Consider the following 26,368-nt stretch of genomic DNA (forward strand, 5'->3'; position numbering starts at 1 on the left):
TTCCAGAAGAGGAAAATAACTTCTGAGTGGGGCTCCTGGTTGCAGGGGACAAGACCAGATTTGCTGGGAAACTAAGCAAAAAGTCCTGGGTGATGCTTAGCATGCTTTTCAAACCAACCTTTCCTAGCTAGATCCCAAGGTGAAACACCATGGGATTCACCAAATCTCCAAGACACACCTGATTTTGTTGCCATTAAATGATGTTGTGTTTCATTCTTTCTGTCAGCAAATTGACTCAAATCCCTCAGCCACAAGTTAGGACTCCAAAGGAATTTTAGTAAATTAATCCATGTAGTCAATAAAGCATCTCCAATATATCCTAGGTGTTGCACTTGATCTAACTGGATGCTTCCTGCACCAGTATATTAGTCTTTATTTTCTCTGTGTCATCCTCTTGGTATTTTTTTAATTCCTGCCCTAGTCATGCACAGTTGCACATTTCTACCTTAGGCTTCCAGACCTGCATCAGCATATGTCAAATTTGTCACGGTGACCTGGACCCTGGGAGCCCAGAGCATTGCAGCCTGAGAGAGCTGGGACTGTCTGTGTTTGTCTGGAACATTGATCCAGGACCTCAGAAATCTTTCCTCAGGATGACTTTTTTCCTAATTAATGGCTGAAGATGACGAGGTGTGCATACCCATATAGGAAGAGAATGGCAAACACAAATGTTTGTGCAGCTAGCAGCTGCTTTCATACAAGTGTATTTAGCATGTGCAGCTTGGAGGTTTCCCTCCTGCTTACAGACCTGTCTTTCCCACTGGGATCGTATATTTTAACACTGATTAACTACAGGTACCTTATGTGACTTTCTCTTCAGTCAATTATCTCCCAGTTCCTGAATTAAGAAATGATATATTTACAAATATCATATTTTTCCTGTAAGAACAAGGAATACTGGAGAAAAAATTGCACAAATAAATTTTTTACCCTTTTGGTGTCCATAAGCCAGTCTGTTGAAATGAATGAACCTCTGTCTGTTAAATTCTGTCAAGATGTAAAGCATTAATAGTGTAATTTGAAATCCATAAAATAAATAAGTTCTCAAACTCAGGTTTGAGCTGCATCAACATGAAAAAGCTGTTGTACTTCATATGTCTTGCTATCATTTAGGCTTTTCTAAAAGCGGATTCAGTAATTGTTTCCTGCTTTCAAATAATATGGTTGAACTGTGAATTTAAGACAGGCCAAATTTAGCAATTCACTAATAAGATAATGCCAAGAACTCTGTATTTCAAACTCTCAGTTGCAGGAATGAAACTGCAGTCAGAAATGCTTTGCACACTTTCATAGTTCTACAGCTCCCATCTGTGTATGTGTAAAGCTTAGATTTGCAAAACACGCCGTTAAAAGCAGGGTTTCTGAGACTCAAGCATCAAACACATATAAGAGAAGAAATGGCAGAATTAAGGCAGTCTTGTGCAGGTATCATTTGCTATCCACACCTTTCTTACTGATGTATATGTTCTTGTACAGTCTTTAAAGGTACCACCTATTCCTTTTTTGCCTAAGCTTTCTCTGGGAGTTAATTAGGGTTGTATAGTGAAGGAGAAAATAATATAAAAAAAAACCCAAACAAACAGGGGCCCTGCCTAAAAAATTTTGAAGATATGTAAGTCCATAGAAAACTATTTTCATGAACCACTGAACCAATAAAGAAACTGTTTTCCCATGGTTTCCAGCCATTCATTCCTTCAACTCCTTCACTACTTTGGTAACTTCTCTGTTTGCCTAAGCAAATGTCTGCATATTGTGTCTGAGCCCATTCCAGGTCCCCAGCTCTACCCAAGCATGCCAAATCTGAAGAGTATTAATTGTCTTTGACATCACTGACCTTCTGTGAAACTGGGTTGAAACTGCCCAGCAGGTTCATATGTTGTTAAGGCAGAGAGACAGGCGGGTGGGTGAGTGGGTGGATGGATGGATGGATGGATGGATGGATGGAAGCTTTGACTGACCTCAATTTTATTAACCTTTTCAATTATCTGTAAAAGATAAATATTATCCCACATAACACAGTTTTGCTTATACAACAGATTCTTGTGAGGTAAGAAATTTGAGTCAAGTTTTTCATAGACAGTTGCATATTTGTACTCTTGATTTTTCTGAGTGCCTTGTTTAAGGAAACTGGCATGTGGAAGTGCCACAGCATTTTATTTGCAATCAATGGGACAGTGTAATGTTAAGTAGTCACAAAACATCAGACCTATAAATTCTGAAATTAGGCCAGAACATGCTGATGATTCATCAAGATACTGTAGGGATGACTGCCAGGGATAACCCCTGAGTTAATTTATAATGTTCCTTTTACTAGGGCTTGGCTGGTGATGTTGAGACCTTGGAGCTTTATGCTAAGTAAGAATAAAGCAGTCTATTGAATAGCTGCTCACTCATTCACTTCTGTCTGGACATGTTCCAGATGAGGTATGTTCCTATAAGTAAAATCATTTGTCATTGTAGCTGAAGATAGCAATTTGTCATTGTAGCTGAAGATTTTGAACACAAGGCAATTATTTCCCACAGGCATGGTATGAATGGAAGAGGGGAGAAGCAAGAGGCTGGACAGTCTTAATATTCAAATTCAATGTATTTAATTTGCAACTGAAGCAGAAGTTCTTAACCAACAAACATTGTTCTTCTATATTAAGAACAAATATAAAGTGAATATTTTTCAAAAGCTTGTTTCTTGTGGCTCCTATTATTACAGATTTCCAGCAAGTAATTTATATACAACTTCCAAACAGAGCAAATTTTGAAAAGCAGCTGTCATAAGTCCCCAGGAGAAAGGAGGGAGCAGGAAGGGAGAACCATGATTTAGTAAGTCACTTTTTGTCCACCAAAAACCAGACCCGTGCTGATAAAAAAAAAAAAAAAAAAAAAAAAAAAAAAAAAGGGAAAAAAAAAAGTCCCAACAGAAACCACAAAACAACAAACCCTAAAAGACTTCATCGTGTCACAAAATGGGCATTCTTTTTCATATCTCATCATCCAGACCATACCAGAAGCATTTTCATCCTTGAAAGTTTGCTTTTGCTCTAGTTTGTCTCTTTTTCACTGTGGCACTGAGTCTGGCCAGAACACTGACTTTTTTGTTGGTTTTTGTTTGTTTGTTTGTTTTTAATCAAATGTTATGAGTAATTTATTCACTGTGAGATGTCCATAAATGCAATATATGCCAGCAGGTCCCAAGATGACAAAATAAAAAAGGATTTTCAAATTATGGTTCTGTCCTCCAGAACGGAAAAACACATTTTAGAGACAAATAGACAAATCTTAGTTTTAAAATGAGGCCTTTTTTCATGCTGACAAACTCATTAACAAAGGAAAAAAGGTATTGTTTGCTGTCTGACTGACCGTGGCACCCAATAGAAAGAAAAAATTAATGCCAGCTGAAAACTTGAGTCCAGCACATTCAGAGACAGCTAAAAGAGTGATAGTTCCAAACTCTTTCAATTACTGTAGGACTAGTGTTGAGGATTTACACATCGAGTCCCAGTTTCTCCTATGACAGCATCAAAAATCACTGATTCTCTTCTCTGCATCCTTTGTGGTATAAATAATGACAAGGATTTTATGGATATCTAACAACTTTGGTAAGATTTGGCATATTTTGGTGATCTACCCACACAGAGAAACTTGTATGTCCCTTTCCCAATGTATTTGTCAGGCAGGAGAATTAATTAATTCCCTTTAAAAAGAGCAAGTTGAAAAAGAGCTGATTCGCAAATTTCCTCTTAGCAAGCCACAAGTACATGTCTATGGTCATGTGAGTCATTTCCAGCAAACCTGGAACAGCTGGAAAAAGAAAACAGAAACAGGGATCATATGACTCACCCTCATGTCAACTCAGAAAAAAAAACAGACGTAAAGTTCACAAGCTCCAATTCACAAGACAATTGCAAGAGTTGTATTCACAAACCTGCTCTTTGCCCTCTTGGTAGCAGAATTAATGGGGACTGAGAAAGATTGATTGAAAGATTAGGATTTTATAAACTTTATTACTGGTGTTGATAGTGTCAAAAAGTTACTGACAAAAAAATTTCAGTATAAATTTTAGGAGAAAATACCAGCAGTATGCGGAGCCAAATAAAACAAGTCATCCATCAAACTGCAAAAATCCTATGTCCCCATCCTTTACCCTTTTAACAATGTTGTCTTCCTTTGCTAATTTATTTTGCTTTTGCAGAGTGACTCCTGTACTCTGCTGTGGAATTTTACTTTTCCCCTAGAAAAAGACAGCAGTGATCTAGCAGGCGTCAGGGTCCAGGATGACCCTAAAGATGTACAAGCATGTCCTGTGTGTGACAGAGGAACCTTTAACCTGGTAGTGCTGACTGCATGTGCTACACCTCCCCATGTTTATAAGCAGAGGTGAAAACAATGGGATCCATCTGGTCCTTACTCCTTCAAAATTCAGGTCTGATGCTGTTGGAGGGAGCAAGAAAATGGGCAAAGAGGGTTAACCATGAACTCTACATTGATGACATCAAGATCCACAGCAGCTTTAAGGTAAATAATTCCTTTTCTTGCTTCCATGCTGGTTTGTATTTGCACAAGCAGTCGTTGTCTTCGTGTGGGTGCAAATGAGGAACCCCTGGTGCATCAGCCTGTCCTGCATTTCTGCTCCTCTGAGCTGGCAGAGTGATAAACAGCAGAGTTCAAAGTACAGCTCTTTTGGAGGCCAGTGGCTTGAATCAGATGTTGGCCTAGCCAGTTTTTCATATTGACACTCTTTGAGATAAGAGAGAAGATGCCCCTGAACTTTGGAGTCTGGTAAAAGACACGTGCCAGACAGTGGATTATACAAGGAAACAATCTCTGTTGTTTTGGACTCTGGGGTAAGATAGGCTGTAGTCAGAATGAGATAAGGCCCCTTTCTGAAAGACTGGCTTATCAATATAGTTAGCAAGTTATTTTACCTACAAGTAATTAATGTAATTCCAGCTGATTATTTTGTTTACATTTTTCTGTTTTGCAGAGAGCAGTCCTTATCCACAGTAGTAAGGCAGAGATCAGTCACAACTGCAGGTGCAGTGATTTGAGTTATGGATAGAGTACTACATGACGAGACTGAGTTTAGGTCCTTGTTTGAGGGCTGGATCGGAGGATGTAAGAGTCTGTGTTTACTACATCCAAAAGTATCATGGCCTGTCTTAAGCTGTAAGAGTGATGCTGACTTCATCCCTCTTGTTGTATGGAAAGGGCACTGAAGAGCACTGATTTTATGGAAAGCATATATGAAACAGGATGTAGGACCTAAGTCAAAGAAAGTCATCTGACCTAATAGCTACTGCAATTGATTCTCCCTGCATATTGGCCCTCTGCAGAAGGAGTTTTCATTGTGGACTATGACACATGTTGAAAGTGAGTGCTACCCAAAATCATTTTATCCAGCCTCAGCTAAATAATGCTTGGCAAGGCAATCTAAAGAGTAATTCAGCAGATTCAGTCTGAGCCCAGCATCTGTTGATTTGGAGCCACACAGGAAAAAACTCCTTCATATAACATGTTGCTTGTAGGATGAACCAACAATCAAGAAGAAGAAATGTGATTATTGAGGAATATGGCAAAACCTGGGGAAGTAAACTGCTCAGTGCTGAACAAATGGATGGAGAGTACGCAAAGTTACCTAGCAGCATTTCCTGGAGACACAAAGTAAGATTACCAAGACAAAATGAAGAAAGTTAATTCTTAAAGATAACGTTCAGGGTAAAATATTTTCTGTTTTTCCTTCAGTTTCTTAACTCTTGGAGGTCCATAATGATTTACAGGAATGTACCTTAGTAACTCTGTAGTTTGCAAAAGGATTTTGTTGGGTTTTGCTTTTACCCAGTAACTCTGTTTCCAATACTTTAATGGCTGTGTACATTCAGCTATAGTCAACACAAATTTTCCCCTTTAAAGATTATCTGCTTTAAGAGAAATGCTGGGGTGACTTTGACAGGAACAAGGCATATTGGTTATTATCTTCCACACCCACACTCACTCTTCCACCTGTACATGGGAGGCATTCAGGCCATGCATTTCCCAAGGCATCCTGGAGGCCACCTTGGACTGCCACCATGGCAGTTTGCTGCCATGAAATTGCACCATTAAAACCATTCAATAACTACACTGCTACACTGTGACCATGGTAGTGTAATGGATATCAACAAATATTTCATTTACTGCTTTGTTCACAGACAGCGGCAATCTGGAGATGGTCAGTTCCATAATCTGCTACTTTTGGAACTACTAGCTTTAAATTAGTTTCATACTGACAATCAACAAGAAAAAATCTTTCAGCTTCCCCACCACTTGTTCTAAGTAGCAGAAATCACAATGAGAATATGGATTTTGTCATTGTACATAAATCCTGAGTATATCTGAGAGTCTCTGGCCTGGGATATGTTTTTTGCCAAGTCTTGAGGAATGGGTTGAGAGTCTGTACCATGAAAAGTAAAGTTTTGAGAATAAATCTTTCTTCTAAAGTGTTAGTCAGTGGTCCTCTGACAAGAAGCAAGGAGTTAAAGTAACATTTCAATGACCAAGTGTCTTCAGCCTGTCACAGGCTCTAAAGAGAGAGGCAAATCAACCACTTGTGAATACTGTTCACTATCAAGGCGCACACAGCCGCCAAGGACATGAGTATTCAGGCAATGTGATCTTACTGGTCCAGAGTTCATGCAGGCTCTCAGTGAGACCCATGCTTTGTATTTAATTCCTAATGCTTTATATTTCAAGCTGAATACTAACTTCAAGAATCAGAAGAGAGTGAAGAGAAGTGCACAGAAGAATAATGAAATAGTTTTGAATAAAACAACTTCATAGGAATTTTTAAGTGAAAAACATATTCGGTTGGTATGACATTTTAAGCTGGTTTTACCCACACTTTACAAATGCAAAAACAAAAAAAAATTGCAAGTGCAACATTGTCTGTGTCTTTATATATGTGTGCATATACTCATGTCAGAGAAGAATCTGAATATCCAGTATATCTTCCAGTGTTTCAAGGGTACAAACTACACAACATAATAGTTATGCATAAGCAGGGAAAATTTCACTTGTTCTGTCATTTGTGCTGAATAATTGTTGATAGATGCACTAATACAGTGTCTATAGTTGAGATACAAAATTTTTGCTTATCATTTTCCATTTCATTTTTACATTACCCTACCAAATAATTTACTCTTTGCTTCTCAAACCCAAAACAGTAGTGCACAAGAGCTGCTACTCTAATGGTCCTTATTTAACCATCCCAGGTAGTTCTTCTAAATTAAGTTTTCAGATCATTTGTACAAGTAAACCGAGATAACATGCAGACACACTTTATAGTGGGCAAAAAGTGTCAGGTAGGGTGATGATGTGCATCAAGCCAAGCAAATGCAGAACTGTTTTGGCTCCAGAAAGAGGTACCTCAGGTTTCCTTGGGAAAACTCCCTGCCATTCCTCCGTGCTGTCACCTTTAAAAGAATTGCTGACAAAGGCGGGGTTGCTGCAATTAGCACAATCATTATGAGGTGACATTTATGAAGTGTCACCTCCTGAGAAGGAGCTCTGATACCAGGCAGGGATGAGCTTTCAAAATTTTCATGAAGTGCACTTGGCAATGTGTGAACTGGACTGTCTACAGTGTATTCCACTTGCCATGTTTGGCAGGGTGGTGAAGATGGAAGGGGAGCTATGATAATGATTTGAGCTGAGCAGTCTCCCGGGGTGAGCAGTAGAACCTACACAAAAAACAAATGGTTTCTGTAGTATCAGAATTCCTCTGTGGGTGACTTGACTCTGTGAGTTCAAAGGACATGAAAAATTCTTCACACACATCCATAAATGCAAATAAGGACAATCTGTGCCTAAATGAGATGTTCTCCCCGCCCCAACCCCCCACCCCTGCCCAGTATTTTTTCAGGAAGAATATACGAAAAAGCCCTGACATATGGCAACTGTCATGTCTGAGCTTGAATTTTTGTTCCCTTTTGTACTTTGAAAGGTTTAAACCAGCTCTGCACATTTTTCACTAACAAATGACTCCTACAGCCCTGCTGTTCTGCCACAATCCATCGGTTTCGTGGGGTGCTGCACAAATACATGCATTTGTTCTTGTCATAAATCCACTGCCGTTTGCCTTCTTTCTGTGATGTTCTCCAGGAGACCTGTACACTCACTTCCAGACTGTGATCTACAAGCACAACAGAGCTTGGAGGGCCTGCTGGACCCACACTGCTGTTTAATTGCACAATTGTTGATCAATGTTTTTCCACCATATGGCTCTCCCTTTTCCCCCAAGCAGGTGTAAGTAATCATCAACACACCTGTAAGCAGGGTTTCACAGAAGAGCTACCACGTGTTTCTTCTGCAATAAAAGAGCCAGGCTAATGATGATGATGTGCATTATGGTGTCACCTCCAGCATAAATACTATGAGAGAGGTGAGCACAAAGAGCTATGGAAGAGACAGGAAATGAAACAGAAAAACCTTGGGAAGTACCTGGCAGAGAAACAGCATGGCAGAAGGCAAGGTTAGAGAGTTACAGGTGAAATATGAGCCAGAAATGTGCTGCCAAACCCAGGAAATGGCATGTAAATGTCATGAAGAAACACATGGAGATAATTACCATGCTCCACTCCTCCTGTAGAGGCCTCTGGAGGCTGGAGGTGTGTGCTGGTTTAGGTGTGTGCCACCTTAGGTCACCATGTTCTGAGGAGGCTGAGAGAGAGCAGCAGAAACCAGAGTTTTAGAAAATAGGAACTATGAATAGAGGTTCAAACAACTGTCTGGTTTTGGTCCTATTCAAGAAAATTCTAATATAAAAAGGGCTATAGATAATGGATCAATAAAAGTTGCTGTGTAATTGTCACTCTGCTAAGGAAAATGGCAAAATGAAATCAGTTAATTTGCAACAAAAGAGAACTCAGCTAAATAACCAACTTTGGAGGTTTATTTTTGGGTCTGGTTTAGAAGGTATATTGATTTAGGCTGAAAATTAGAAGACTGTGCCTTATAGTAAGAGCAATGAGGTCCTTCAATAACCTTCTACTAGGAATAATGGTGGTAAAATGATTAAGCTTACTATTTGCAAGATGTACTTTAAATCCATTCTTTTTTCCCCCACCCTGCTACATGGCCTTTACAAAAAGCAAAAAAGAAGTGTTATTTAACTCTTCCAAAAAAGATAAAGACATAACAGAACATAATTTAAAGTGCTGTATCAAATCAGAGTGCTGATCTTACATAATTGTTTATCTTTCTAGTTAGATATGTATATGAACAAAATCTCTTCTGACCATACATACACAGGCCGCACAAATCTATGGGCAGTGTTTTTCCCACAGACAACAGGTAGAATATTATGCCTTTTTCTGTGTTGTCAAGTATTCCTATGGAATTGCATATTCTACAATTCTGTCTTTTGCAAACTGGAAGTTGACATTAGAACAGAAAAAATTTTTCTAATGCAGCCTTAGATTTTTATCCCTTATGAAGCTATTGGCTGATTGATAAAGATTTACCATATTTCATCTGTACTGAAATCTCACAACCACACAGTATAAAAATTATAGAGTTATAAAATTTTCCTTCTATCTCTCCTTTGCCCCTTTGGCTGTTGCCATGTATTGCTGTCCCACAGTGCTTCAGTGCAGTGTAACATTTTGTAAGGAGTCACATTCCCGGGTCCTTTATAGCACAATCCAGGGTTTATACCACATATGTAGTCTTTAAGAACCAAAGTCCTGCTGGAAAACTGGGAAGTATCTCCAAAAATTAAACAAGGGTGTTTTCTTCCACTGAATGTCTAACCTACCTGCTAGCAGCTGTGTTTAAAAGTGCTATCTCTGGCTGGCCCAAAGTGAATATTTAAAGGCAATAGCAGCACTTACAGTTCAAGGTTGAGGCATGCCACATGAGCTTTGCATGCCACAGATTAAGACCCTGGAGGAAGGTAAAGGACTTTGCTGGTTTCTGCCATCTGTCCCTGGAAGGTGTCCAGCCAGGAAGGACACTCCTGTGCTGTGCTCCAAACTCCACAGAGGGGGTATCACAAAACAGTAGGCGTGACAGTGATTACATGATTATTTTGAGATAATTTAAGTAATAGTTGCTGCTGAAAGAGATGGTTGCTACCCACCCCTCTGCTCCATGATGTGCTTTGCCCAGGACTCCTTGCATTCCCACTCACATTCATGTATTCTCGTGCAAATAAGAGCAGGGAGCTGCTCTGCCAGAAACTCCAGAAAATGCCCATAGTTTCCAGCCAGATCACTTTTTGCTCTCCCTCACACATTAATGCAATGCCAGTGCAAAGCTGGGAGCAGCAACATCTCCTGTGGTGCCAGGGGAGTGTGAGATCACACATTTCAGCTGCCGTCTGCATCTAGACTGGCTGAAAAATGCCATGAAAATGCAGCCTAGTCTGTCTGCTGGTATGCCTCAGGTTATTTGGATGAACATGGCAGACACGCTTAAGGAAGCTTGAGCTGCTTCTGGTTTATCTGCAGAAAGAAAAGTAGTCTTGTCTCCTTTAGAACAAGTGTAGGCAGCACTTCTGTGGAGCACCACAAGGCTGCAGGGCCAGGAAAACTCACTGATGTCCCAGAACACAGGTCTGGTGGGTACCATCATGTGCTCGAGATGAGCACACAGTTTATAAAATATGTAATATATATAGAAATGTGTATGCATAAAAATTGAAGCTAAAATATATTTCTGTGATTTGCCTTCCTAATTAATTCATTCTGCTTTACTGTATAAATTAATAATATGATTTCTACTTTCAGGGGAAGGGAATTTCTAGAGGCAAAAGGTTCTCTCTGATTCATTATTTCTGTCTTTGTTATCACATTTTGATGATAGAAAAGGGAAGAAAGGAAATTACAAACTGAATGGCCTCATAAAATTATAAACTATAAATGAGGAATCTGAAGTATGTGATAGGACTTGCCAAGTTGTTCTCCCAATCTTTCACTATTTTTCTTGGATATTGGATATTGTGTGCAGTTTTGGTCACCACAGTACAAGAAGAACATCAAGCCTCTAGAGAGCATCCAAAGGAGGGCCATGAGGATGGTGAAGCACCTTGAGGGGAAGCCGTGTAAGGAGCAGCTGAGGCCACTTGGTCCGTTCAGCCTGGAGGAGACTGAGGGGAGACCTCACTGCAGTTACAACTTCCATGTGACGGGAAGAGAAGGAGCAGACATTGATCTGTTCTCTGTGGTCACCAGTGACAGGATATGAGGGGATGGCCTGAATTTGTGTAAGGAAGAATTTAGGTAGGAAATTAAGAAAAAGGTTCTTCCCAGAGTGAATCACGTGGTGTAACTCATGGGGATGATGCTGTGCAGGGTTAAGAGTTGGAATCAACGATCCTTGTGGGTCCCTTCTAATCCAGCACATTCTGTGATTCTGTAAATAGCATCTCCTTTCCTAGACAAGAAACCAGAATGCTACCTTCGTTTTATGAAATGACTGAGTACCTTTCTAGTTCCAGTGGAACATCAGGTAGTGTGATGGGTGAATTTCTAGTTCTGTTGTAACATATTCTCTTCCTTTTTTGTCTCCTTAAGTTGTGCAGGAGGCCTTTAAACCACCATGAGTAATAAGGAATTTTCTAAAGAAAATTGCTCTTGACATGTTTTTCTTTGTAAATAGGTGTGGTATTCTGCTTAGTCTGGCATGGATATTTGCTTTTTGGTGTTGCTACAGTCTGTTATGCTCAGAGGTGAGCAGCCTGCTGTAAACTCAGCTCTGTCCTCCAGGCAACTCCACAGATTTCTACATGGATCGTTCCTTCCCTGTGTTTCTATTACAGTAACATGGAGTGAGACTTCTTCCGCTTGACTGCAAGAAAAATAAGTCAGCCTCCAGTCTTCCTCCCTTCCCCAAACCAAAGCTTCTGCAAGTAACTGAAAATGGATACTTCTTTTCAAAGGCATGACTTCAAGCTGAGGATAGGTTGCATGTTTGGGCTTTGAGAATTATCACACTATTCTTGATGAGGGGGTAGAAACTTCTCTTTGATAGAAGTGAAAATAACTCTAAATATAGATCTAAATACATAAAATATATAAATATATAAATATCTCTAAATATAATATAGGTGCTAGCAAAGCTGATTTTGAAATTTCCATTTAAATAAGCAAAAGGTGAATGCCATTTACAAACAACAAAACAAATCTATTTCTCCAGTAACTAGCCCACTTGCACAGTGATAGATACTATTGTTGAAACTAACTGAGTGTAATGAGAAGTATCTATCTAATGCATCTATCTGGAAAACACACTTTTTATTTTAAGAGTGAAACACCAGTCAGTTCTATGGACTCAGGTTCTGTCCCTCAGATTTCAGTTATCTTGATTTTTGAAGTTTTTGTAGGCATGCACAAAATCCAAATACAATTCAGTTTAAGGTGCTTAATGTTGTCTCTTTGGGGATTACATGAATGACACATCTTTTCAGTCAATAACAAAATACCTATTTAAATTGTCTTTTGGGCTTGGAAAACACCAGTCAAGGTAAGCACAACGAGTATTCATTCCTTCCTGTCAGTTTTGCTGCTTCTCCCATCTGCAGTCTCGTACACAAAATGTGAAGGTTAAAATCCTGTAAACCCGGGGTTTCCAAAAGCACAAGATGACGTACGTGAGTCAACAGGAAATTCATATGTGGCTTCCTTTGTTCCAGAAATGCCAGGTGAAGGCACCTCTGGAAATCCCCTCAAAGCAGAATTACTGCCAGTCATGGCCTTGTCTGGCCAAAGTCTTAAAATCTCCAAGGACAGAGGTTCCACCATGTCTCTGTATTTCCCCTAAACCCTAAACCAAACTGACATGGAAGTTGCCTCTTCCAACATTGCCCATAACTACCGAGAAGAGTTTGGCTCCATCATCTTTGTAACTGACTTTCAGCTGGTTGTAGGCTGCTGTTCCTCTTGTTGTTTTAAAAATCTCTCTGTTACTCCTGTGGAGAACGATGAATCTCTTTTATCTGCAGTAGAGATGCGTTAGCTTGCTGTGCTAGCCAGCAACTAACACAACTGCAATTTCTGTGCACTGGTAAATTAAATGCTACCCGGGGTTTGGAATAACTTGGCACAGAGTGGGGCACTGCCTGTATTCAGGAGGTTTGGGACTGATTGTTTGTACACCTTGCACAGCATGCTAACTACTAAAGAAACAAACACAGACATATAATTCCTGATCTTATGTACTCACTAATTTGGAAACAGATTCTGGTTTGTTTTGACAAATGACTAAATGTGAACAGTACTGGAAGATTTTCTTGCACCCTAATTGGAAAATTTGAGCTTGTTACCTCTAAATAAGACTATGATCCAGCTTTTACAAAATGATTTTAAGCAGAAAAGCTGGATCCTTGACTCAGTTAATTAGACTCTACCCCAGTTACCTGAGCTTAGTGTTTAGAAGTTCATCATTAGATTCTTTTCACAAGCACCTGAGTGGGCCTTAGACTCAGAGAAGAACATTGATTTTCTTATAGAATAGTCCAATAACTTAATATTGGGGCTTTTGAAAACTTTAGGGAGACTCCGATACTATTCAAATCTTTAAAAGAAAAATGATTAGGCATCACCCCAGAGGCAGAAATCACCTGTTACAGCAAATAAGTAGTATACAAAAAGAATGCCAGTTGGACACAGTAGTGTGTAACATGGCAAAATAGTAAATTAGACACATGACATGACACAGTTTGTTTAGAACTGTATTTTCAGAGAAATATTTTTCCATCTGCCTTGCAACCACTTTTCTACGAGGACAGAGTTGGTGCTGAAGGTTTGGGGTCTGTGTGCTGTGGGTTGTTTTCACTTTGATAACCTTTATATCTATTCAAATATAGGAGTTTATGAAAAAAAATTAAGACTGGATGAATAAGAAGGTCTACATATTTGGCAGTTCAAGCCCCGAATCTACAGAATCTAAACTTCATTTATTGCAGGATCAATGCCCCAAGCATGACCTCACTGGAGCCCTGGGTTTCACTGTAAGAGTTTTGAGCAGATTTCATTGTCGCCACAAAGCTCTAATCCTCTTGCATTTTATTTTATGAAAGATCAGTTGTGACTTCCTTTAAAAAAATCTGACAGATTGTTTTTTATAGCTAGAGAAGCAGACTGTCTTCTTTGCCTTGAGGTTGTGAAGACAGAATAATTTTACACTATCTAGATTACAAAAGAAAAATGGAAATTGCATCTTCTAGCTCTTCTCTTTGTAAACCCATCCAAAGAAATATTTTCTTTTCATTCTCAGTAACATTCACACACACATATATTTATATGTACAGTTAAAAGTTAAAATCATCTTAGCCTGTCAGGTTTCTTTGTTCAGCTTTCATACCTTTCATATTACCAACAAACCTTTATCCACCTTCACGGTGCTTTGTTATCATAGGTTTGGGGTTTTTTTTAACAAGCTGTGGCCCTATAAGCTTCAGGGAATGTTGCTTATTATGACTATGCTTTGTTCTTCATTTTGTTTAGAAATTCACCTACACTCTATGCAACAGAAATTTTCTTTGCAAACAAATAAAAATATGTTCAATATAATACAAATTTACATCTGTATCAAAAATGACACCTTCCTTCTCTCTGGCTTTTGTAATCATTAGAGTAGCAAAAAGTGGCTGATTCAGACATGAAAATTAAATGTGTCCCCAAATTCATATTTGAAGTTTTCACAGTTGTATTAGAATATATTTATTATAAGACCTGTACTCAGTTCACTAAAATAAACTTAATTTCCTGATCTAGGAATTATTCTCAATGTATAGCCCTTCAAATCATATTTCTGTTCATTTGCAATGACAATTGTGGATTAGACTTCCAAGCAACTCTATCATTGAATGTTTATGAATAGAGAATATAATTAAGTAATTTATAAGCAAAAATCAGGAAAATGAAAGAACGATACTATGACAGGGGAAAAAAAGAGCAATAATTCCATCTTCTCTCCTTTTTTAGATTAGATTTGTGCTCTTAAGGATCCTGTGCTGCTTCTTATAAAAACAGGGTTTGATTTTACTGGCCAAATTCCAACTGCATTTTGCCTAATTGCTTCTTGTGTTCTTAATTGGAAAAAGCATTCCTGAGTTTCCAGCCTTGCCTGATTTACTTTTATAGTCTCCTTAATTCAGTACAAACCTGGGACAGCCTTCACCAGGAAGTGATTGATCTTTGAGGGCAGAAGACGGCACAATTAGCTATGCTGAGCATGTCACATATCAGTTGCAATGTAGTATCAGTTATTGCTTCTCAATATCCAGCAAAGCAACACCCCCCCTCCTATCACTAGATTCGATGACTTCTGTGGAAATCATCCAAAGCAAAATCCTCCTTTCCGTGCCTCAGACAGGCATGCAAATGAGAGATGAGTGAATCCTTTTATTTCTAGATCAGGAGCAGCAGTGAATTACCGGGGCTGGCTGGGTTACCCACAGCCCTCCCATCTCTTTGTCCAGCACTGCAGAACTTGGATGTTCTGAGGAGGAGAGACAGATGGCATCCGAGCGCTCGGTACTGCAGAGTAAGCTTTCTTGTGTCCTCTTCATCAGCAGTGCAGCCAGCTCTGCCTGTGTATCCTGTATCTCTTCCTCTTCCCCTTTCAGTCTTTCCAAGAGCCAGGCATGGAAATTAATAGAATCTGCATATGTTAGGCTTAGCAGCTTGCTGACCCCAAAATGAAATGTTTTATGGTTTGTTAAATTCAACCAATCTGCTTGGAAGTTGATGCCGTTACTCCTGTAGCTCTCTTTTCTCTACTTACTAGGTTTGATACTCCTGTGTGTATGAAATGCTCAAGTTCAGCAGACATTATATTTGAGTTATGTAGTGTGAGAGTCCAACACTGAAATAGAATTTTAAAAATTGCAGGTATTTATTTTGAAATGTGACTTTAAAAGGTCCTTTTTAGGCAGCTAGTCATGGGAAAGGTGTGAGGAGAGTGGAATGGAGAGACCTAGCCGGCTGCTGCTGCACAGCAGCTGCTGCCACTGCTGCCCTTTGGCTAATGCAGGGGAACTCTAAGGAAAGATGGACTTTTAGAGGTCATTTAAAAGGTGAGCAGGAAGGATACACAGCTGAGAATGTATGTGGGTTTTAATGAAAGCTTAGCTATTGATTTATTTGTATTTTGAGTTCAGGAGAGGCAGTTGATCTATCTGTGCCTCAGTTCTTTTTCAATGAAATTGGGGTAAAAATACAATTCCTTTTTCAAAAAGACACTGAGAGATGGTGTTTAACACTTTTTGGCTGTATATCCATGGCAGCTGATTAGACATTAGAGGTCTCTTTTTTTTCAGACTTGCTGCTTGCAGAGAAAGCCTGTGCGGTACCAAGGGCAGCACTGAGGCTGTGGCATGGAAATGCCAAAGTTTTCAAGTCCCTGAAATGAGAGATGCTACAGTACTAAGCAGTGTGAATTTCTCAGGTGAATCACCCTTCCTCCTCTTCACGCACTGCTGCTTTATGAATCACGTGCTACTGCAAGACAGTACTGTGGTATCTATCCTTCCCTCCTTCCTTCTGTGCAATTCCCCCCCTCCCATCTCTGCTTTGGCATCCCCACTTTACCATGTTTTATTGTCACTGTGGAGAGAGTAACACTGACCTTTTCTATTCTGCTCTGCATTCTTTGTCTCCTCCTCAGTTCATTTACTTCAGCAATAAAATTATATGACTCTAGACAAGAGTAATTTACATCTGTTTGGAGGCAGTTTGACAAGGCTTGGGTAAATAGAGATCTGGCAAAGTAGCCCAAACAGATTCTAAGGGATTGCTTCACAGGCTTCCAAATCGGACCCATTCTTTCAAAACTGGATGTTTTCCATGGGGTAATTGGATCCAACTGTCAGTAAGAATCAAAAGTGTTTCCATTTTGACCTATTGCTGGAGGTTATTCCATGTCAGATGGGATGAATCTCTGGTACACTGTATTCTCTGTGATATGTTGCATAACAGAATCTGCATTTATTTAGCACCATGTTCAAATAAATACTGTATTAATACAGTGCTAATTTTGAAAAATTAGTAGGGCCATGATACGTCTGTGGGCTTTTCTTCTGAACATACCTTTTTGTTCCTTGAGTGTCCCATCCAAGTGGATTTTTGGTAAATGCAACTTGTCCATGGATTTCTTTCTACCTGCAACAAGCAAGATTTTGTAGGTAAGGCACTGAAATCAGGAGGGAGCCCTGTTTGTGCTGGTAGCCATGGGAGGATGGACAGAAAGAAGGACAGCGTGAACAGCAGCTGATTGGCAACAGCTGGAGGAGACTGCAGGGGTGTGACAAATACCGAAGGCTCCCAGGGAAGCTGGGCCTGAGGCAGAGGTGTGAGACATCCAGCAAATGGAGACCTCCAAGGCTGGAGGAGCTCTCAGCACAAAGGAGGTGGGCTGGTGTGGGGAGTGAGGGGCTGCAGCACGTGTTTGTGAGGAAGGCAGGTAAAGAGGAGGTTTGCAGTAACAGACTGGGGTGTGCAGACTTGGGGCAAAAGAGTAAAGACTTGTGACTTGGGAGAAGGAAAGGAGAAGGGAATGGGGACGTGATGGGAGGAGTGGGGTGAACAGTCAAAAGTCCCTGAGGTCACTTCAGGGCAGTCTGTGTCCTTCTCACCTTGTACAGCAAGCACAGGCATGAACAGTGTTGCTCCCCACTCACCCCTTTTATCCTGCTATGGAGATATTCTCCTCTCTGCCCGCTCCACTTTTTTAGCTTTTGGAAATGTGATAACTCAAAATCAACACCTTAAATTTAGGTAATCCAAAACACTGGGGTAAATGGTTTGTATCCTAATATTTTCTGACATATCCTGTATATTTATTGTGAAAAGTCAATACTCAAAAATTTACTTCAAACAAGCATAGTTTTTTATTTGATATATGTTGGAACTTCTCTTCCTCTCATTAATCCATTGCATCTATTTTTCACCCTGATGAAAAACAAGCACAAATGTAGCAACCTTCCAGTACTTCAAGGGGGTCTGTAACAAGGATGGGGAGGGACTCTTTGCTAGGGAGGGTAGTGATAGAATGAGGTGGAACTGTTTTAAACTGCAGGAGGGTGGGTTTAGTTATTAGTAAGAAATTCTTTACTGTGAGGGTGGCAAAGCACTGGCACAGGTTGGCCAGAGAAGCTGTGGATGCCCCATCCCTGGAAGTGTTCAAGGCAAGGTTGGATGGGGCTGTGAGCAGCTTGATCTGGTGAAAGGTATCCCTGTTCACACCAGGGGGACTGGAATGAGATGATCTTTAAGGTCCACTTGAACCCAAACAATTCCATGATTCTGTGACTACACAAATATCTTTGTAATGTATTCTAGCAAACTTTTCCTATATGAAAAATTGCTACATTGTAAATTCATTGCTGGAGTGCATGTAAAGTACTGTGAGTCAGATGTTTATCTCAGTAATAGCACTGTATCTCATCAGCAATGCTCCATAAGTACAGTGTTGTAACTGAAATTACAATTTAGTTCAAAACAAGAATAGAAACATTTTATACATGAAAGACTGAAAAAAGGCCTTAATATGAGTTCTTAATCCTCTCGTGCTCGACTCTAAATACTTAAGTAATCTAGCTTTAGTATTTACTTTCTTCAACTTACAGAAAGGGGGAGAAATAAAAAAATGGAACTATATTTCTTTAAAGAAACCTGAATAAAACTGAAATGCTCTGGGTCAGCTTTGCAGCTTGTGAAAAATCAATGTTGCTTCAATTACTATGTTGACTTCAGTGTACTGGTGTTGATTTACAGTAGTGGGGAGCTACACAATTATTAATAACAAATATACCTTGGACTTTCATAGCAATTTCTATCGAGATTCCTAATTGCTTGCCAGACTCTTTCTTTGCCTTACCGTTTGTGAAGATTAAGTGTTGTATTCAGGGGTTCATAAACAGTTTCTGTTCAAGACAATTACAGATTCATTCAAATGAATGTCTTATTAAGAAGTCTTATTTAATTTTCTCATTTTTATGTACATGATTTAAATAAGATAAATGCCTGGAGGCAGTTGAAATTGTTGTTAGGGAACAGTCTTTTCAAGAGGTGTAAAACCTTTTTGAAAACTCAAACACACCTGTGTAGAGATCATCTATAACTACAGTTGTCATGACTGATGTACAAAATCCTGCAGCTAGTAGCATTAAAGTTCCCAAAGGACGCCGTATGGAAAACAGGAGCTGGCAAAGATGTCTGTCTAGTGATGTCCTGCAACCAAACAGTACAGTCTGTCCTTTCTACTGGTTGGACCTGGAGGCACAGAGTTGCAGCATGCCAGATTCAGGATATTTTCCTCTACTATGTAACTTCCTATGTTATTGTATTCTTTTTACTTAATTCTGCTTTACTTAATCTTGGTGAAGGGATGAAAAATCCTTTGGCCTATAAATACCACTGAAGATAAAATGTTTATCTATCCTTCAGATCTCCTTCCTTGTTATCGGCCTTCTGTCCTTTCACATTGAGGTGTATTCACCTCCAGACTTGGCCCATATTGAGATTATCTAGAGGTATGATAGCAAAAAATCCTGATGAATCTGCTGCATAACAAAAAACAACAATCCACATTATATCAACGGGGTTGAAGAACTTGGAATCTGTTTTGAGCATCTGTAAAGCACTTTGTACTCTCCAGGAGCAGAAACAGTGATAAGCTTTACTAAAAGCTTCATCAAATTCCCAAATATTGGACTCTAATACTGTGTTGTGCATGCTTGTAGATACCCATGATTCAAGAGCAAATTTCTGGTTTAAAGGGATGATTTAATAGGTTAGTGATACCCATTTAAAATATCTCCTATTTTCAGACTGATGCCAACCCATTTCAATACATGATGAAAGCAATATCATACCTATTGCACAAATATGAGAAGTGGAACCTGGATCTCCCATCTCTTGAAGCACCTGAAGTATTAGGACTCTGATTCATGCTGAAGATGACTAAATATTTTAGTACTTTAAATAACAAAGAACAATAGCATCAGGTACTTTTAAATCTGTAGATTGTACTGCATGTCAAGTTCCTAGCAAGTTATTCAAATTTGAAAAGCATAAAAGATTCACTGACATGTTAACTAAAATTGTTTAAAAGAAAACCTTATTTTCTTCAATAACTGTCTGCAAGATGTAGGCACAAAACTCCACTCTCTAAATCCCTCACCCCCTGTTCAACAATTGAGTGTTGGTCTTGATATGAATGATGCAAACCTTCAAAAACTGTAATTGCACATGTAAAGCTAGAGCAACTAGGCATTACTTCTACATATTTTAGAGCACAGACAGTGATTTAATGCAACTCTACATAACTTTCAATAAAAGCACATCCTGGTTTAGTACCACTATTTGCAATTTGTTCATTGGAACTTTTTTTTTTGTTTGTTTTGTAAATTAGTCTTCATGGATTAGCACAGCCATCTGGCTAAAGTGATTTAGGAATCTGCTTTGCAGAGTGCATCCTACAATATTGTTTCTTCTTGATTTTGGTTATTAGTTATGGCTGAATGTAGACTAATGCCATCAGAAACTGGCATGCTGGGGTTGGGACAGACTTCAAAGTCTGACTTTTATGTTCTGGACCTTTCTTTGGATTTGCTTTGAAGAATATATTTGGATTTATAATATCAATGTTTTGGAAAACACACTGTTTCTGAACAACTGTGGTTTTTTAAGAAGCTGGGACATGAGCCAGCTGCAAGTGGATGCTGAGATTATTCAGAGACTTATGACAGATAGGGATGATCAGTCAGAGTCAGATGCTGAATGAAGCAGGGCTCTGTCAGATATTTGGCTCTGAATGCTTTTCTAACTGCAGAATGTGATATCAGGAGCAGTGGTACAAATTAAGAAAATAACCTCAGCAAAGGGATGGAGCAATTAAAATCTCTGCAGGAGAGGTACAGTGCAAAGGACAACAAGGGAAGGTTAAATGAGTGGATGACAACAAAACCAGGATGGTTGGTCAGAAAGTAGCTTTTTTGGGTAATAGTATTGCACTATTTTAATAGCTTCCAGTTAGCTCAAGCAGAAGGTAACTTTAAAACTCTAAAGAAACATACCAGGAAAAATACATTATTGAGCATTTAAGACTACTCGGACTGTCTAAATTTGGTCTTATAAATTAGGTAACTAAATTAGAGGGATAGTTTTCATATGTTATTAATGAAGAGAGAGAGAAAGGGAAGGGCTGAAAGAAGTAGGATCCTTAAACAATAATTCAAAATCCAGTTTAAATGCCGCAGTTCTCCTAGTAAGAAATTCTTCTGTGTCTTCACTCTGTTTACAAGTACAACAGACAGGCTAAAACTAGTCCATGACAAAATAACACAGATTTGATAAGAAGAAATTATTTTGTCCAGAAGAGCAGCTGTAGAGAATAGACAATGCTCAGATAACACAGTTCTGATAAAAGAAGCTTGAAGCGGAAAGACATGTGGAGGTCAAAGTGAGTCTGCAAAAAACCAGCACATGCTGTGGTAAATAACACAAGCTGAGCTTGGCTTGTTAGTCATAACATAAGACAGAGAAATTTCAGCGAACATATCACTGCAACAAAGATTTGCTGGTACTAGCAGAGCATGCTGGTGTAAATACAGTGAAACAGCACCAAAACCAGCACCCACATTTCTGAAAAAAAAAAAATCACCACCATAGCAAAAACCAATACTTGCAGTAGAAGATGGAGATCTGACAGTAAATGGGATACTTGTGTGTCTCTTGTAATTGGACAAAGATGTACAAGGCAGTATGGTGCTCCAAAAAGTACAGGAGCAATGAAGAAAAAACTACTAGCAGTTCAAAAAGCTGCTTTGAGCCCCTATCTCTGTCTCTATGCAGCATGTTAATCTGCAGTAGTATTATATTCAAAGTATCCATTACTGAATTTAAGATTATTATAGAATCGTGGAATTATTTGTGCACGAAGGGACCCTGAAGGTCATCAAGTTCCAACACCCCTGTCATGAGCAGGAACACTTTTCATTTGACCAGATTACTCAAGAGAGACATCCAGCCTGCCCTTGTACATTTCCAGAGATGGGGCATCCACAGCTTCTCTGGGCAACCTGTGCCAGTGCCTCACCCCCCTTACAGTAGGGGTTTGTTTTCCTAGTATCTAACCTAGGAGCTCCCCTCTTTCCATTTAAAGCCACTCTCCCTTGTCCTATCACTACCTGCTTTTGTAAATAGTCTCTCTCCATCTTTCTCCAAGGCTACCTTTAGGTACAGGAAGGCCACAGCTAGGTCATGCCAGAGCCTTCTCTTCTCTACTTTTTGCTCAAATCAATAGGACTATCTCCATTGAAGTTCAGGGGAATAGAACAACTGAGGAAGAGATGAAGGATATCATCCAAGGCAAAAGGAAGATCTCTGCAGAGCAGCATGGAAAGGATTGTGGCTGGGCCACAGTTTGTGACCCCAGCAAAAGCCCATGATAAAGCATATGCTGTAATAATGTCTGAAAAGATTTTTCCTCAGGAAGTGATGGGGGAAATAGGGGGAATAACTTTGCACATTTAAAGAAGAAATTAAGCACTGCATGGATGTAATGCTTCGCATAGCAAAAATAATCAAATCTATAAAAGGGAAAACTTTCTACTGCTCCTGCTCTTTACACAGGAAGAAATTCTAGATGAAATTATGTCAAACATTTTTCTCTCCTTTTTGTATCTGCAGGGTTCTGTCGGGTTCTGTTAGCAAAACAGAACACTTAAAGACAGAACAGTGTACACTTAAAGACCTCTTCTGTAAGATGTTCCCCACACACTGCCACATCTGTTTTGTTTGGCATGAGGTGTTTCACCAGAAAGTGTCATGGTTTGTTTTTGATGTAGAGTAAGAATGTTTGCATAGAGGTTGGCTTTGATCTAAGAGAGATCATCTGAAAAATCTCACATAAAAATTGGGGTAGCAACAAGATTACTGGGCCAAAACTGAGTAAACACAAATATCAATCCATAATAATGGAATTTGCATGCTACAATTAGCAAATGTCACAACATATATAGAAATTCCCTGAGGTACTAGTTTTCACTGGTAATTCTGTGCAACAGAGAAGGGGTGCAAGTAGTCACTGGAAAAGCTGTAGAAATCGTGCCTAATCCAGTCTGCCCACACGAGCAATCTGAGGGTAGTGCTCTGCCAAGCAACCTGTACTGCAAGATGCCTGGAACAGAAAGTTTAAGGGAATTTATGATACTGAATTAGAGAGTCTGTCCTATGGGAAATGGCCATGGATAGTACAAGAAGGTTGCAAACACACTCCTCTTACAATTGTATAGTCAAACCCAGAGGCTGAATCAACGTGGAGCCTGTGGCTTCGGTCAGTTCCTGGAAGTAAAGAAACTCACCAAAAAAAAAAAAAAAAAAAAAAAAAAAAAAAAAAAAAAAAAAAAAAAAGACATTGAGTTATGTAAGTACCTAATTAAGTAAATACCTCACTAACTCTGCTGACTCCTAATCTAGTAACATTTGGAACTGTGGACTAGTCTGAGCTAAGTCTGACAGAGAGGCAGCTGTCTCAAAGACACCAAATTATTATATAAGCTTTGCAAAAGTGGATACCTGTGCAAAGAAGAGAGACAGTATCTGTCTCTTCAGAGAGGAAAGATTGCACCACAAACTCAGCCTGTATTAGACACCAGAGAAACCACAAGAGGAACATTATGAATGCTCCAGTAAAAGGAAAAGCTTCAGTGAGAGGCAGCAAGTTATGAAGCAGCTGGGAATCCAACCACAAGACAAATCCATAGGCTTCATTAGTTTTGATGCTCATGGAAATAGTTGTTATTTATGGGAGGCCAGCGCACACTGAAACCTCCCTTTAATGACTTCCTGCCATAGCAAAAAGCAGCTTCACAAACAGATCATTTTTTTTCACCTACCATAATATAATTTGCCCATAGAATACAAAACTGGAAGTGGTTTGATGTTTAAAAAAAAACAATAGACCAAAATCACAACCTTTTGAACATCTAAGAAGGAATAGCAGAACAAGATTGAGGACTGTGTTACCTATATGGTAACAGCTTAAAAAGGGAACTTGGGTTCTTACAAAATGTAGGTTTTGACTCACAGAGCTCCTGCTGAGAATGAGTTCCCACAACAGTAATTAAACTAATGCACAGGACAACATATTTCCAGTCACCAGCTAATTAAAAGACCTCAGTAATAAGAGCAAGGCAATACTAAAAGGCACAGGGTTAGTCATTCCAAAGACACTATGGGGAAAAAAAACTTCTTAAAACTATCTGGAGGTCATTTAGGGATTTAAAAATCTATGGGAAAAGATAGTTTCTTCCCTACTGCCCTTAAATGAACGTTGACATTAAAGTAGTTGTTAGAGCTCCGTGAAAAATACAGAACAGGTCAAGTGAAAGAGCCCATGTTGATGGCACATGAAAAATAAGGTTTCCTCAAGCAAGAGATACACTCCTGTGCTCTTTCATGGGCATATCACTCTACTTTTTTCCTGGTTTGATTTAGTTTTCTCTTCAGTCAAAAATATTATTTAAAAGAAAGATGGTCCTCTCTGTAAATGAAATTTCTGAACATGTAAGACCTTCTGTAGAAACAGGGAAATGGCATTTCCAGAGCTGAAAGTTAGAGTTTTGCATGTAGTCTTTCATAGCTACCGGTCTTTCATTTCTTTCCATTTTTGTGAGAGTTACCAGGTGCAAACATAATACTTTAGCCAAGTGAGTCTGTGACAGATGCTGTGTAATGGATGTTGAACTATATTTTGGAAATTGCAAAGAATTTTCATTTCTCAAAAACTTTTTTTTCTCATTAGAAGAATTTGTGTACAGCTCGAAGAGTGAGGAGAATCATAAACCAGACATTTTCTCTTTAACCTTGGCCTCCATAATTGGTGTTTACAGAGGACAGGCTCTAACTTTAACGACTTGCACATGACTCACACAGACTACAACAAAACACATTGTACTTCTTTCAGAGCAATACAGTTTTCCTACAAAAACTGCAATGGAAAGTATTGTTTTTCTTTCAAAGCTCTAGACACACAAAGTAGCCTCTGAGAATAGGGATAATTTTTAGTTTTTTCTGACTTCTACTTTTGCCGCATATATTTTATAGAAAACTCTACAATTTGCTTTTTGTTTTCTTCACAGGTATGGTCAACTGCAAATCAACCATAACTTCAAGATATTTGCATACAGGATGCCCATTTTTGCATGTCCAGTCTGTCTTCTGAGAACTATGAATGGATGTTTTTGTTTTGTTTGTAAAGTTAAAGTACAATTCCGGGTCACTTTTCTTGGATTTCTCTTAAAGTCCGACCAATACTTTCACTTGTGACATAAGAGATTATCAGAATATTTTGCTTTCTATAGATAGACATCCTCACTCACCAAGCAGGAACTCAAACTAAATAGAAGGCAAATGCAGAAAAAAAAAATCAAAGTCTCTTTTAAGTTTTTGATGATCCTGAATCAAGAAGTTATGATGTCTGTGAAGTATTGCATTCAATTGTGTGTTTTGTGGTCACTGTACAGAGTTCTCCTCAAAGAGTTTCCAGATAGCTTTTTCATATAGTTTTCTTAATATTTTCAATTTTATCCCCTTTCTTTCTCCAGTCTTTCAGAACTGAAGAGAAACAAATCCCAATTATCTTCTTTCATTATCAGGGATATAACTTTTTCATTGTGTTTCTTCCTATACCTAAACTTGTTTATGTTATTTTTCTGTTATGTTTGTATTTCTCTCCTTTGCACTGCCTTGGTTCCCCAGATCGTTAGCTCACTACTGAGTGCTCAAGCTATTCCCCAATTTCCCAAATTGCACCAGGCAAACAACCTCTTTCTCCTCCTACAAAATGCAGCTCCACAAACCCTCATGAGTTTTTTCTCTTTGCTGATGTTCTTTTCATGCTCTACAGTAGATGCCTTCTGTACCAGAGAAGAATGGCAGTGCCCTTCAGCTGCAGATATGGCTATTGGAGCCTTTCACATATATCAACTATGTATCCTTACAAATGTATGACATTTGTGACTTCTGTTGGGATTATTTACTATACTAGCTTAATCAAACAATTTATCAAATTATTTCCACCAACTGTTAGCACTTTTGTTATCTGCTGTAAAAGCAACCACAGCTGACTTTGCGGGTGGAAGTGGGGGCGTTCTATGAATAAAATATCTTTCTTCATGAGCTTATTAAAAACATTTGCAATAAGAAGTCTACCTAACCAGATCCCAGCTTTGAGAAAATGATTACTGTTTTTCCTTGTGATTCAAGAATACACTGAGCAAATATCAGTTTGGGGAGCTGATGCAGGCGAACAAATTCATTCACAATGAGTATCATGAGCTTTGCCTCTTGTCTAACAAGTTCCTGATCCTGCTAAAAACGTGTCATGTAAC

At 39.0% G+C, this 26,368-nt stretch overlaps 1 long non-coding RNA gene across 3 annotated transcripts in view; it reads left to right on the plus strand.

Moving 5' to 3' along the window:
- Window positions 1–26,156, plus strand: part of LOC119697635 — a 30,987-nt gene extending 4,831 nt beyond the window's left edge. The window contains exons 2-6 of one of the 3 annotated variants that reach the window (XR_005255902.1): window positions 2,315–2,424; window positions 4,418–4,509; window positions 5,520–5,655; window positions 16,292–16,419; window positions 25,885–26,156. This is a non-coding gene — a long non-coding RNA (uncharacterized LOC119697635). Of the gene's footprint in view, window positions 1–2,314; window positions 2,425–4,417; window positions 4,510–5,519; window positions 5,656–16,291; window positions 16,420–25,117 lie in introns of all 3 variants that reach the window. The other 2 variants (XR_005255900.1, XR_005255901.1) reach the window with 2 other exon arrangements.
- The last annotated feature ends 212 nt before the right edge of the window (window positions 26,157–26,368 follow it).

This window comes from Motacilla alba, chromosome 2 (genome assembly GCF_015832195.1).
Source record: "Motacilla alba alba isolate MOTALB_02 chromosome 2, Motacilla_alba_V1.0_pri, whole genome shotgun sequence".
NCBI classification, from domain to species: Eukaryota; Metazoa; Chordata; class Aves; order Passeriformes; family Motacillidae; genus Motacilla; species Motacilla alba.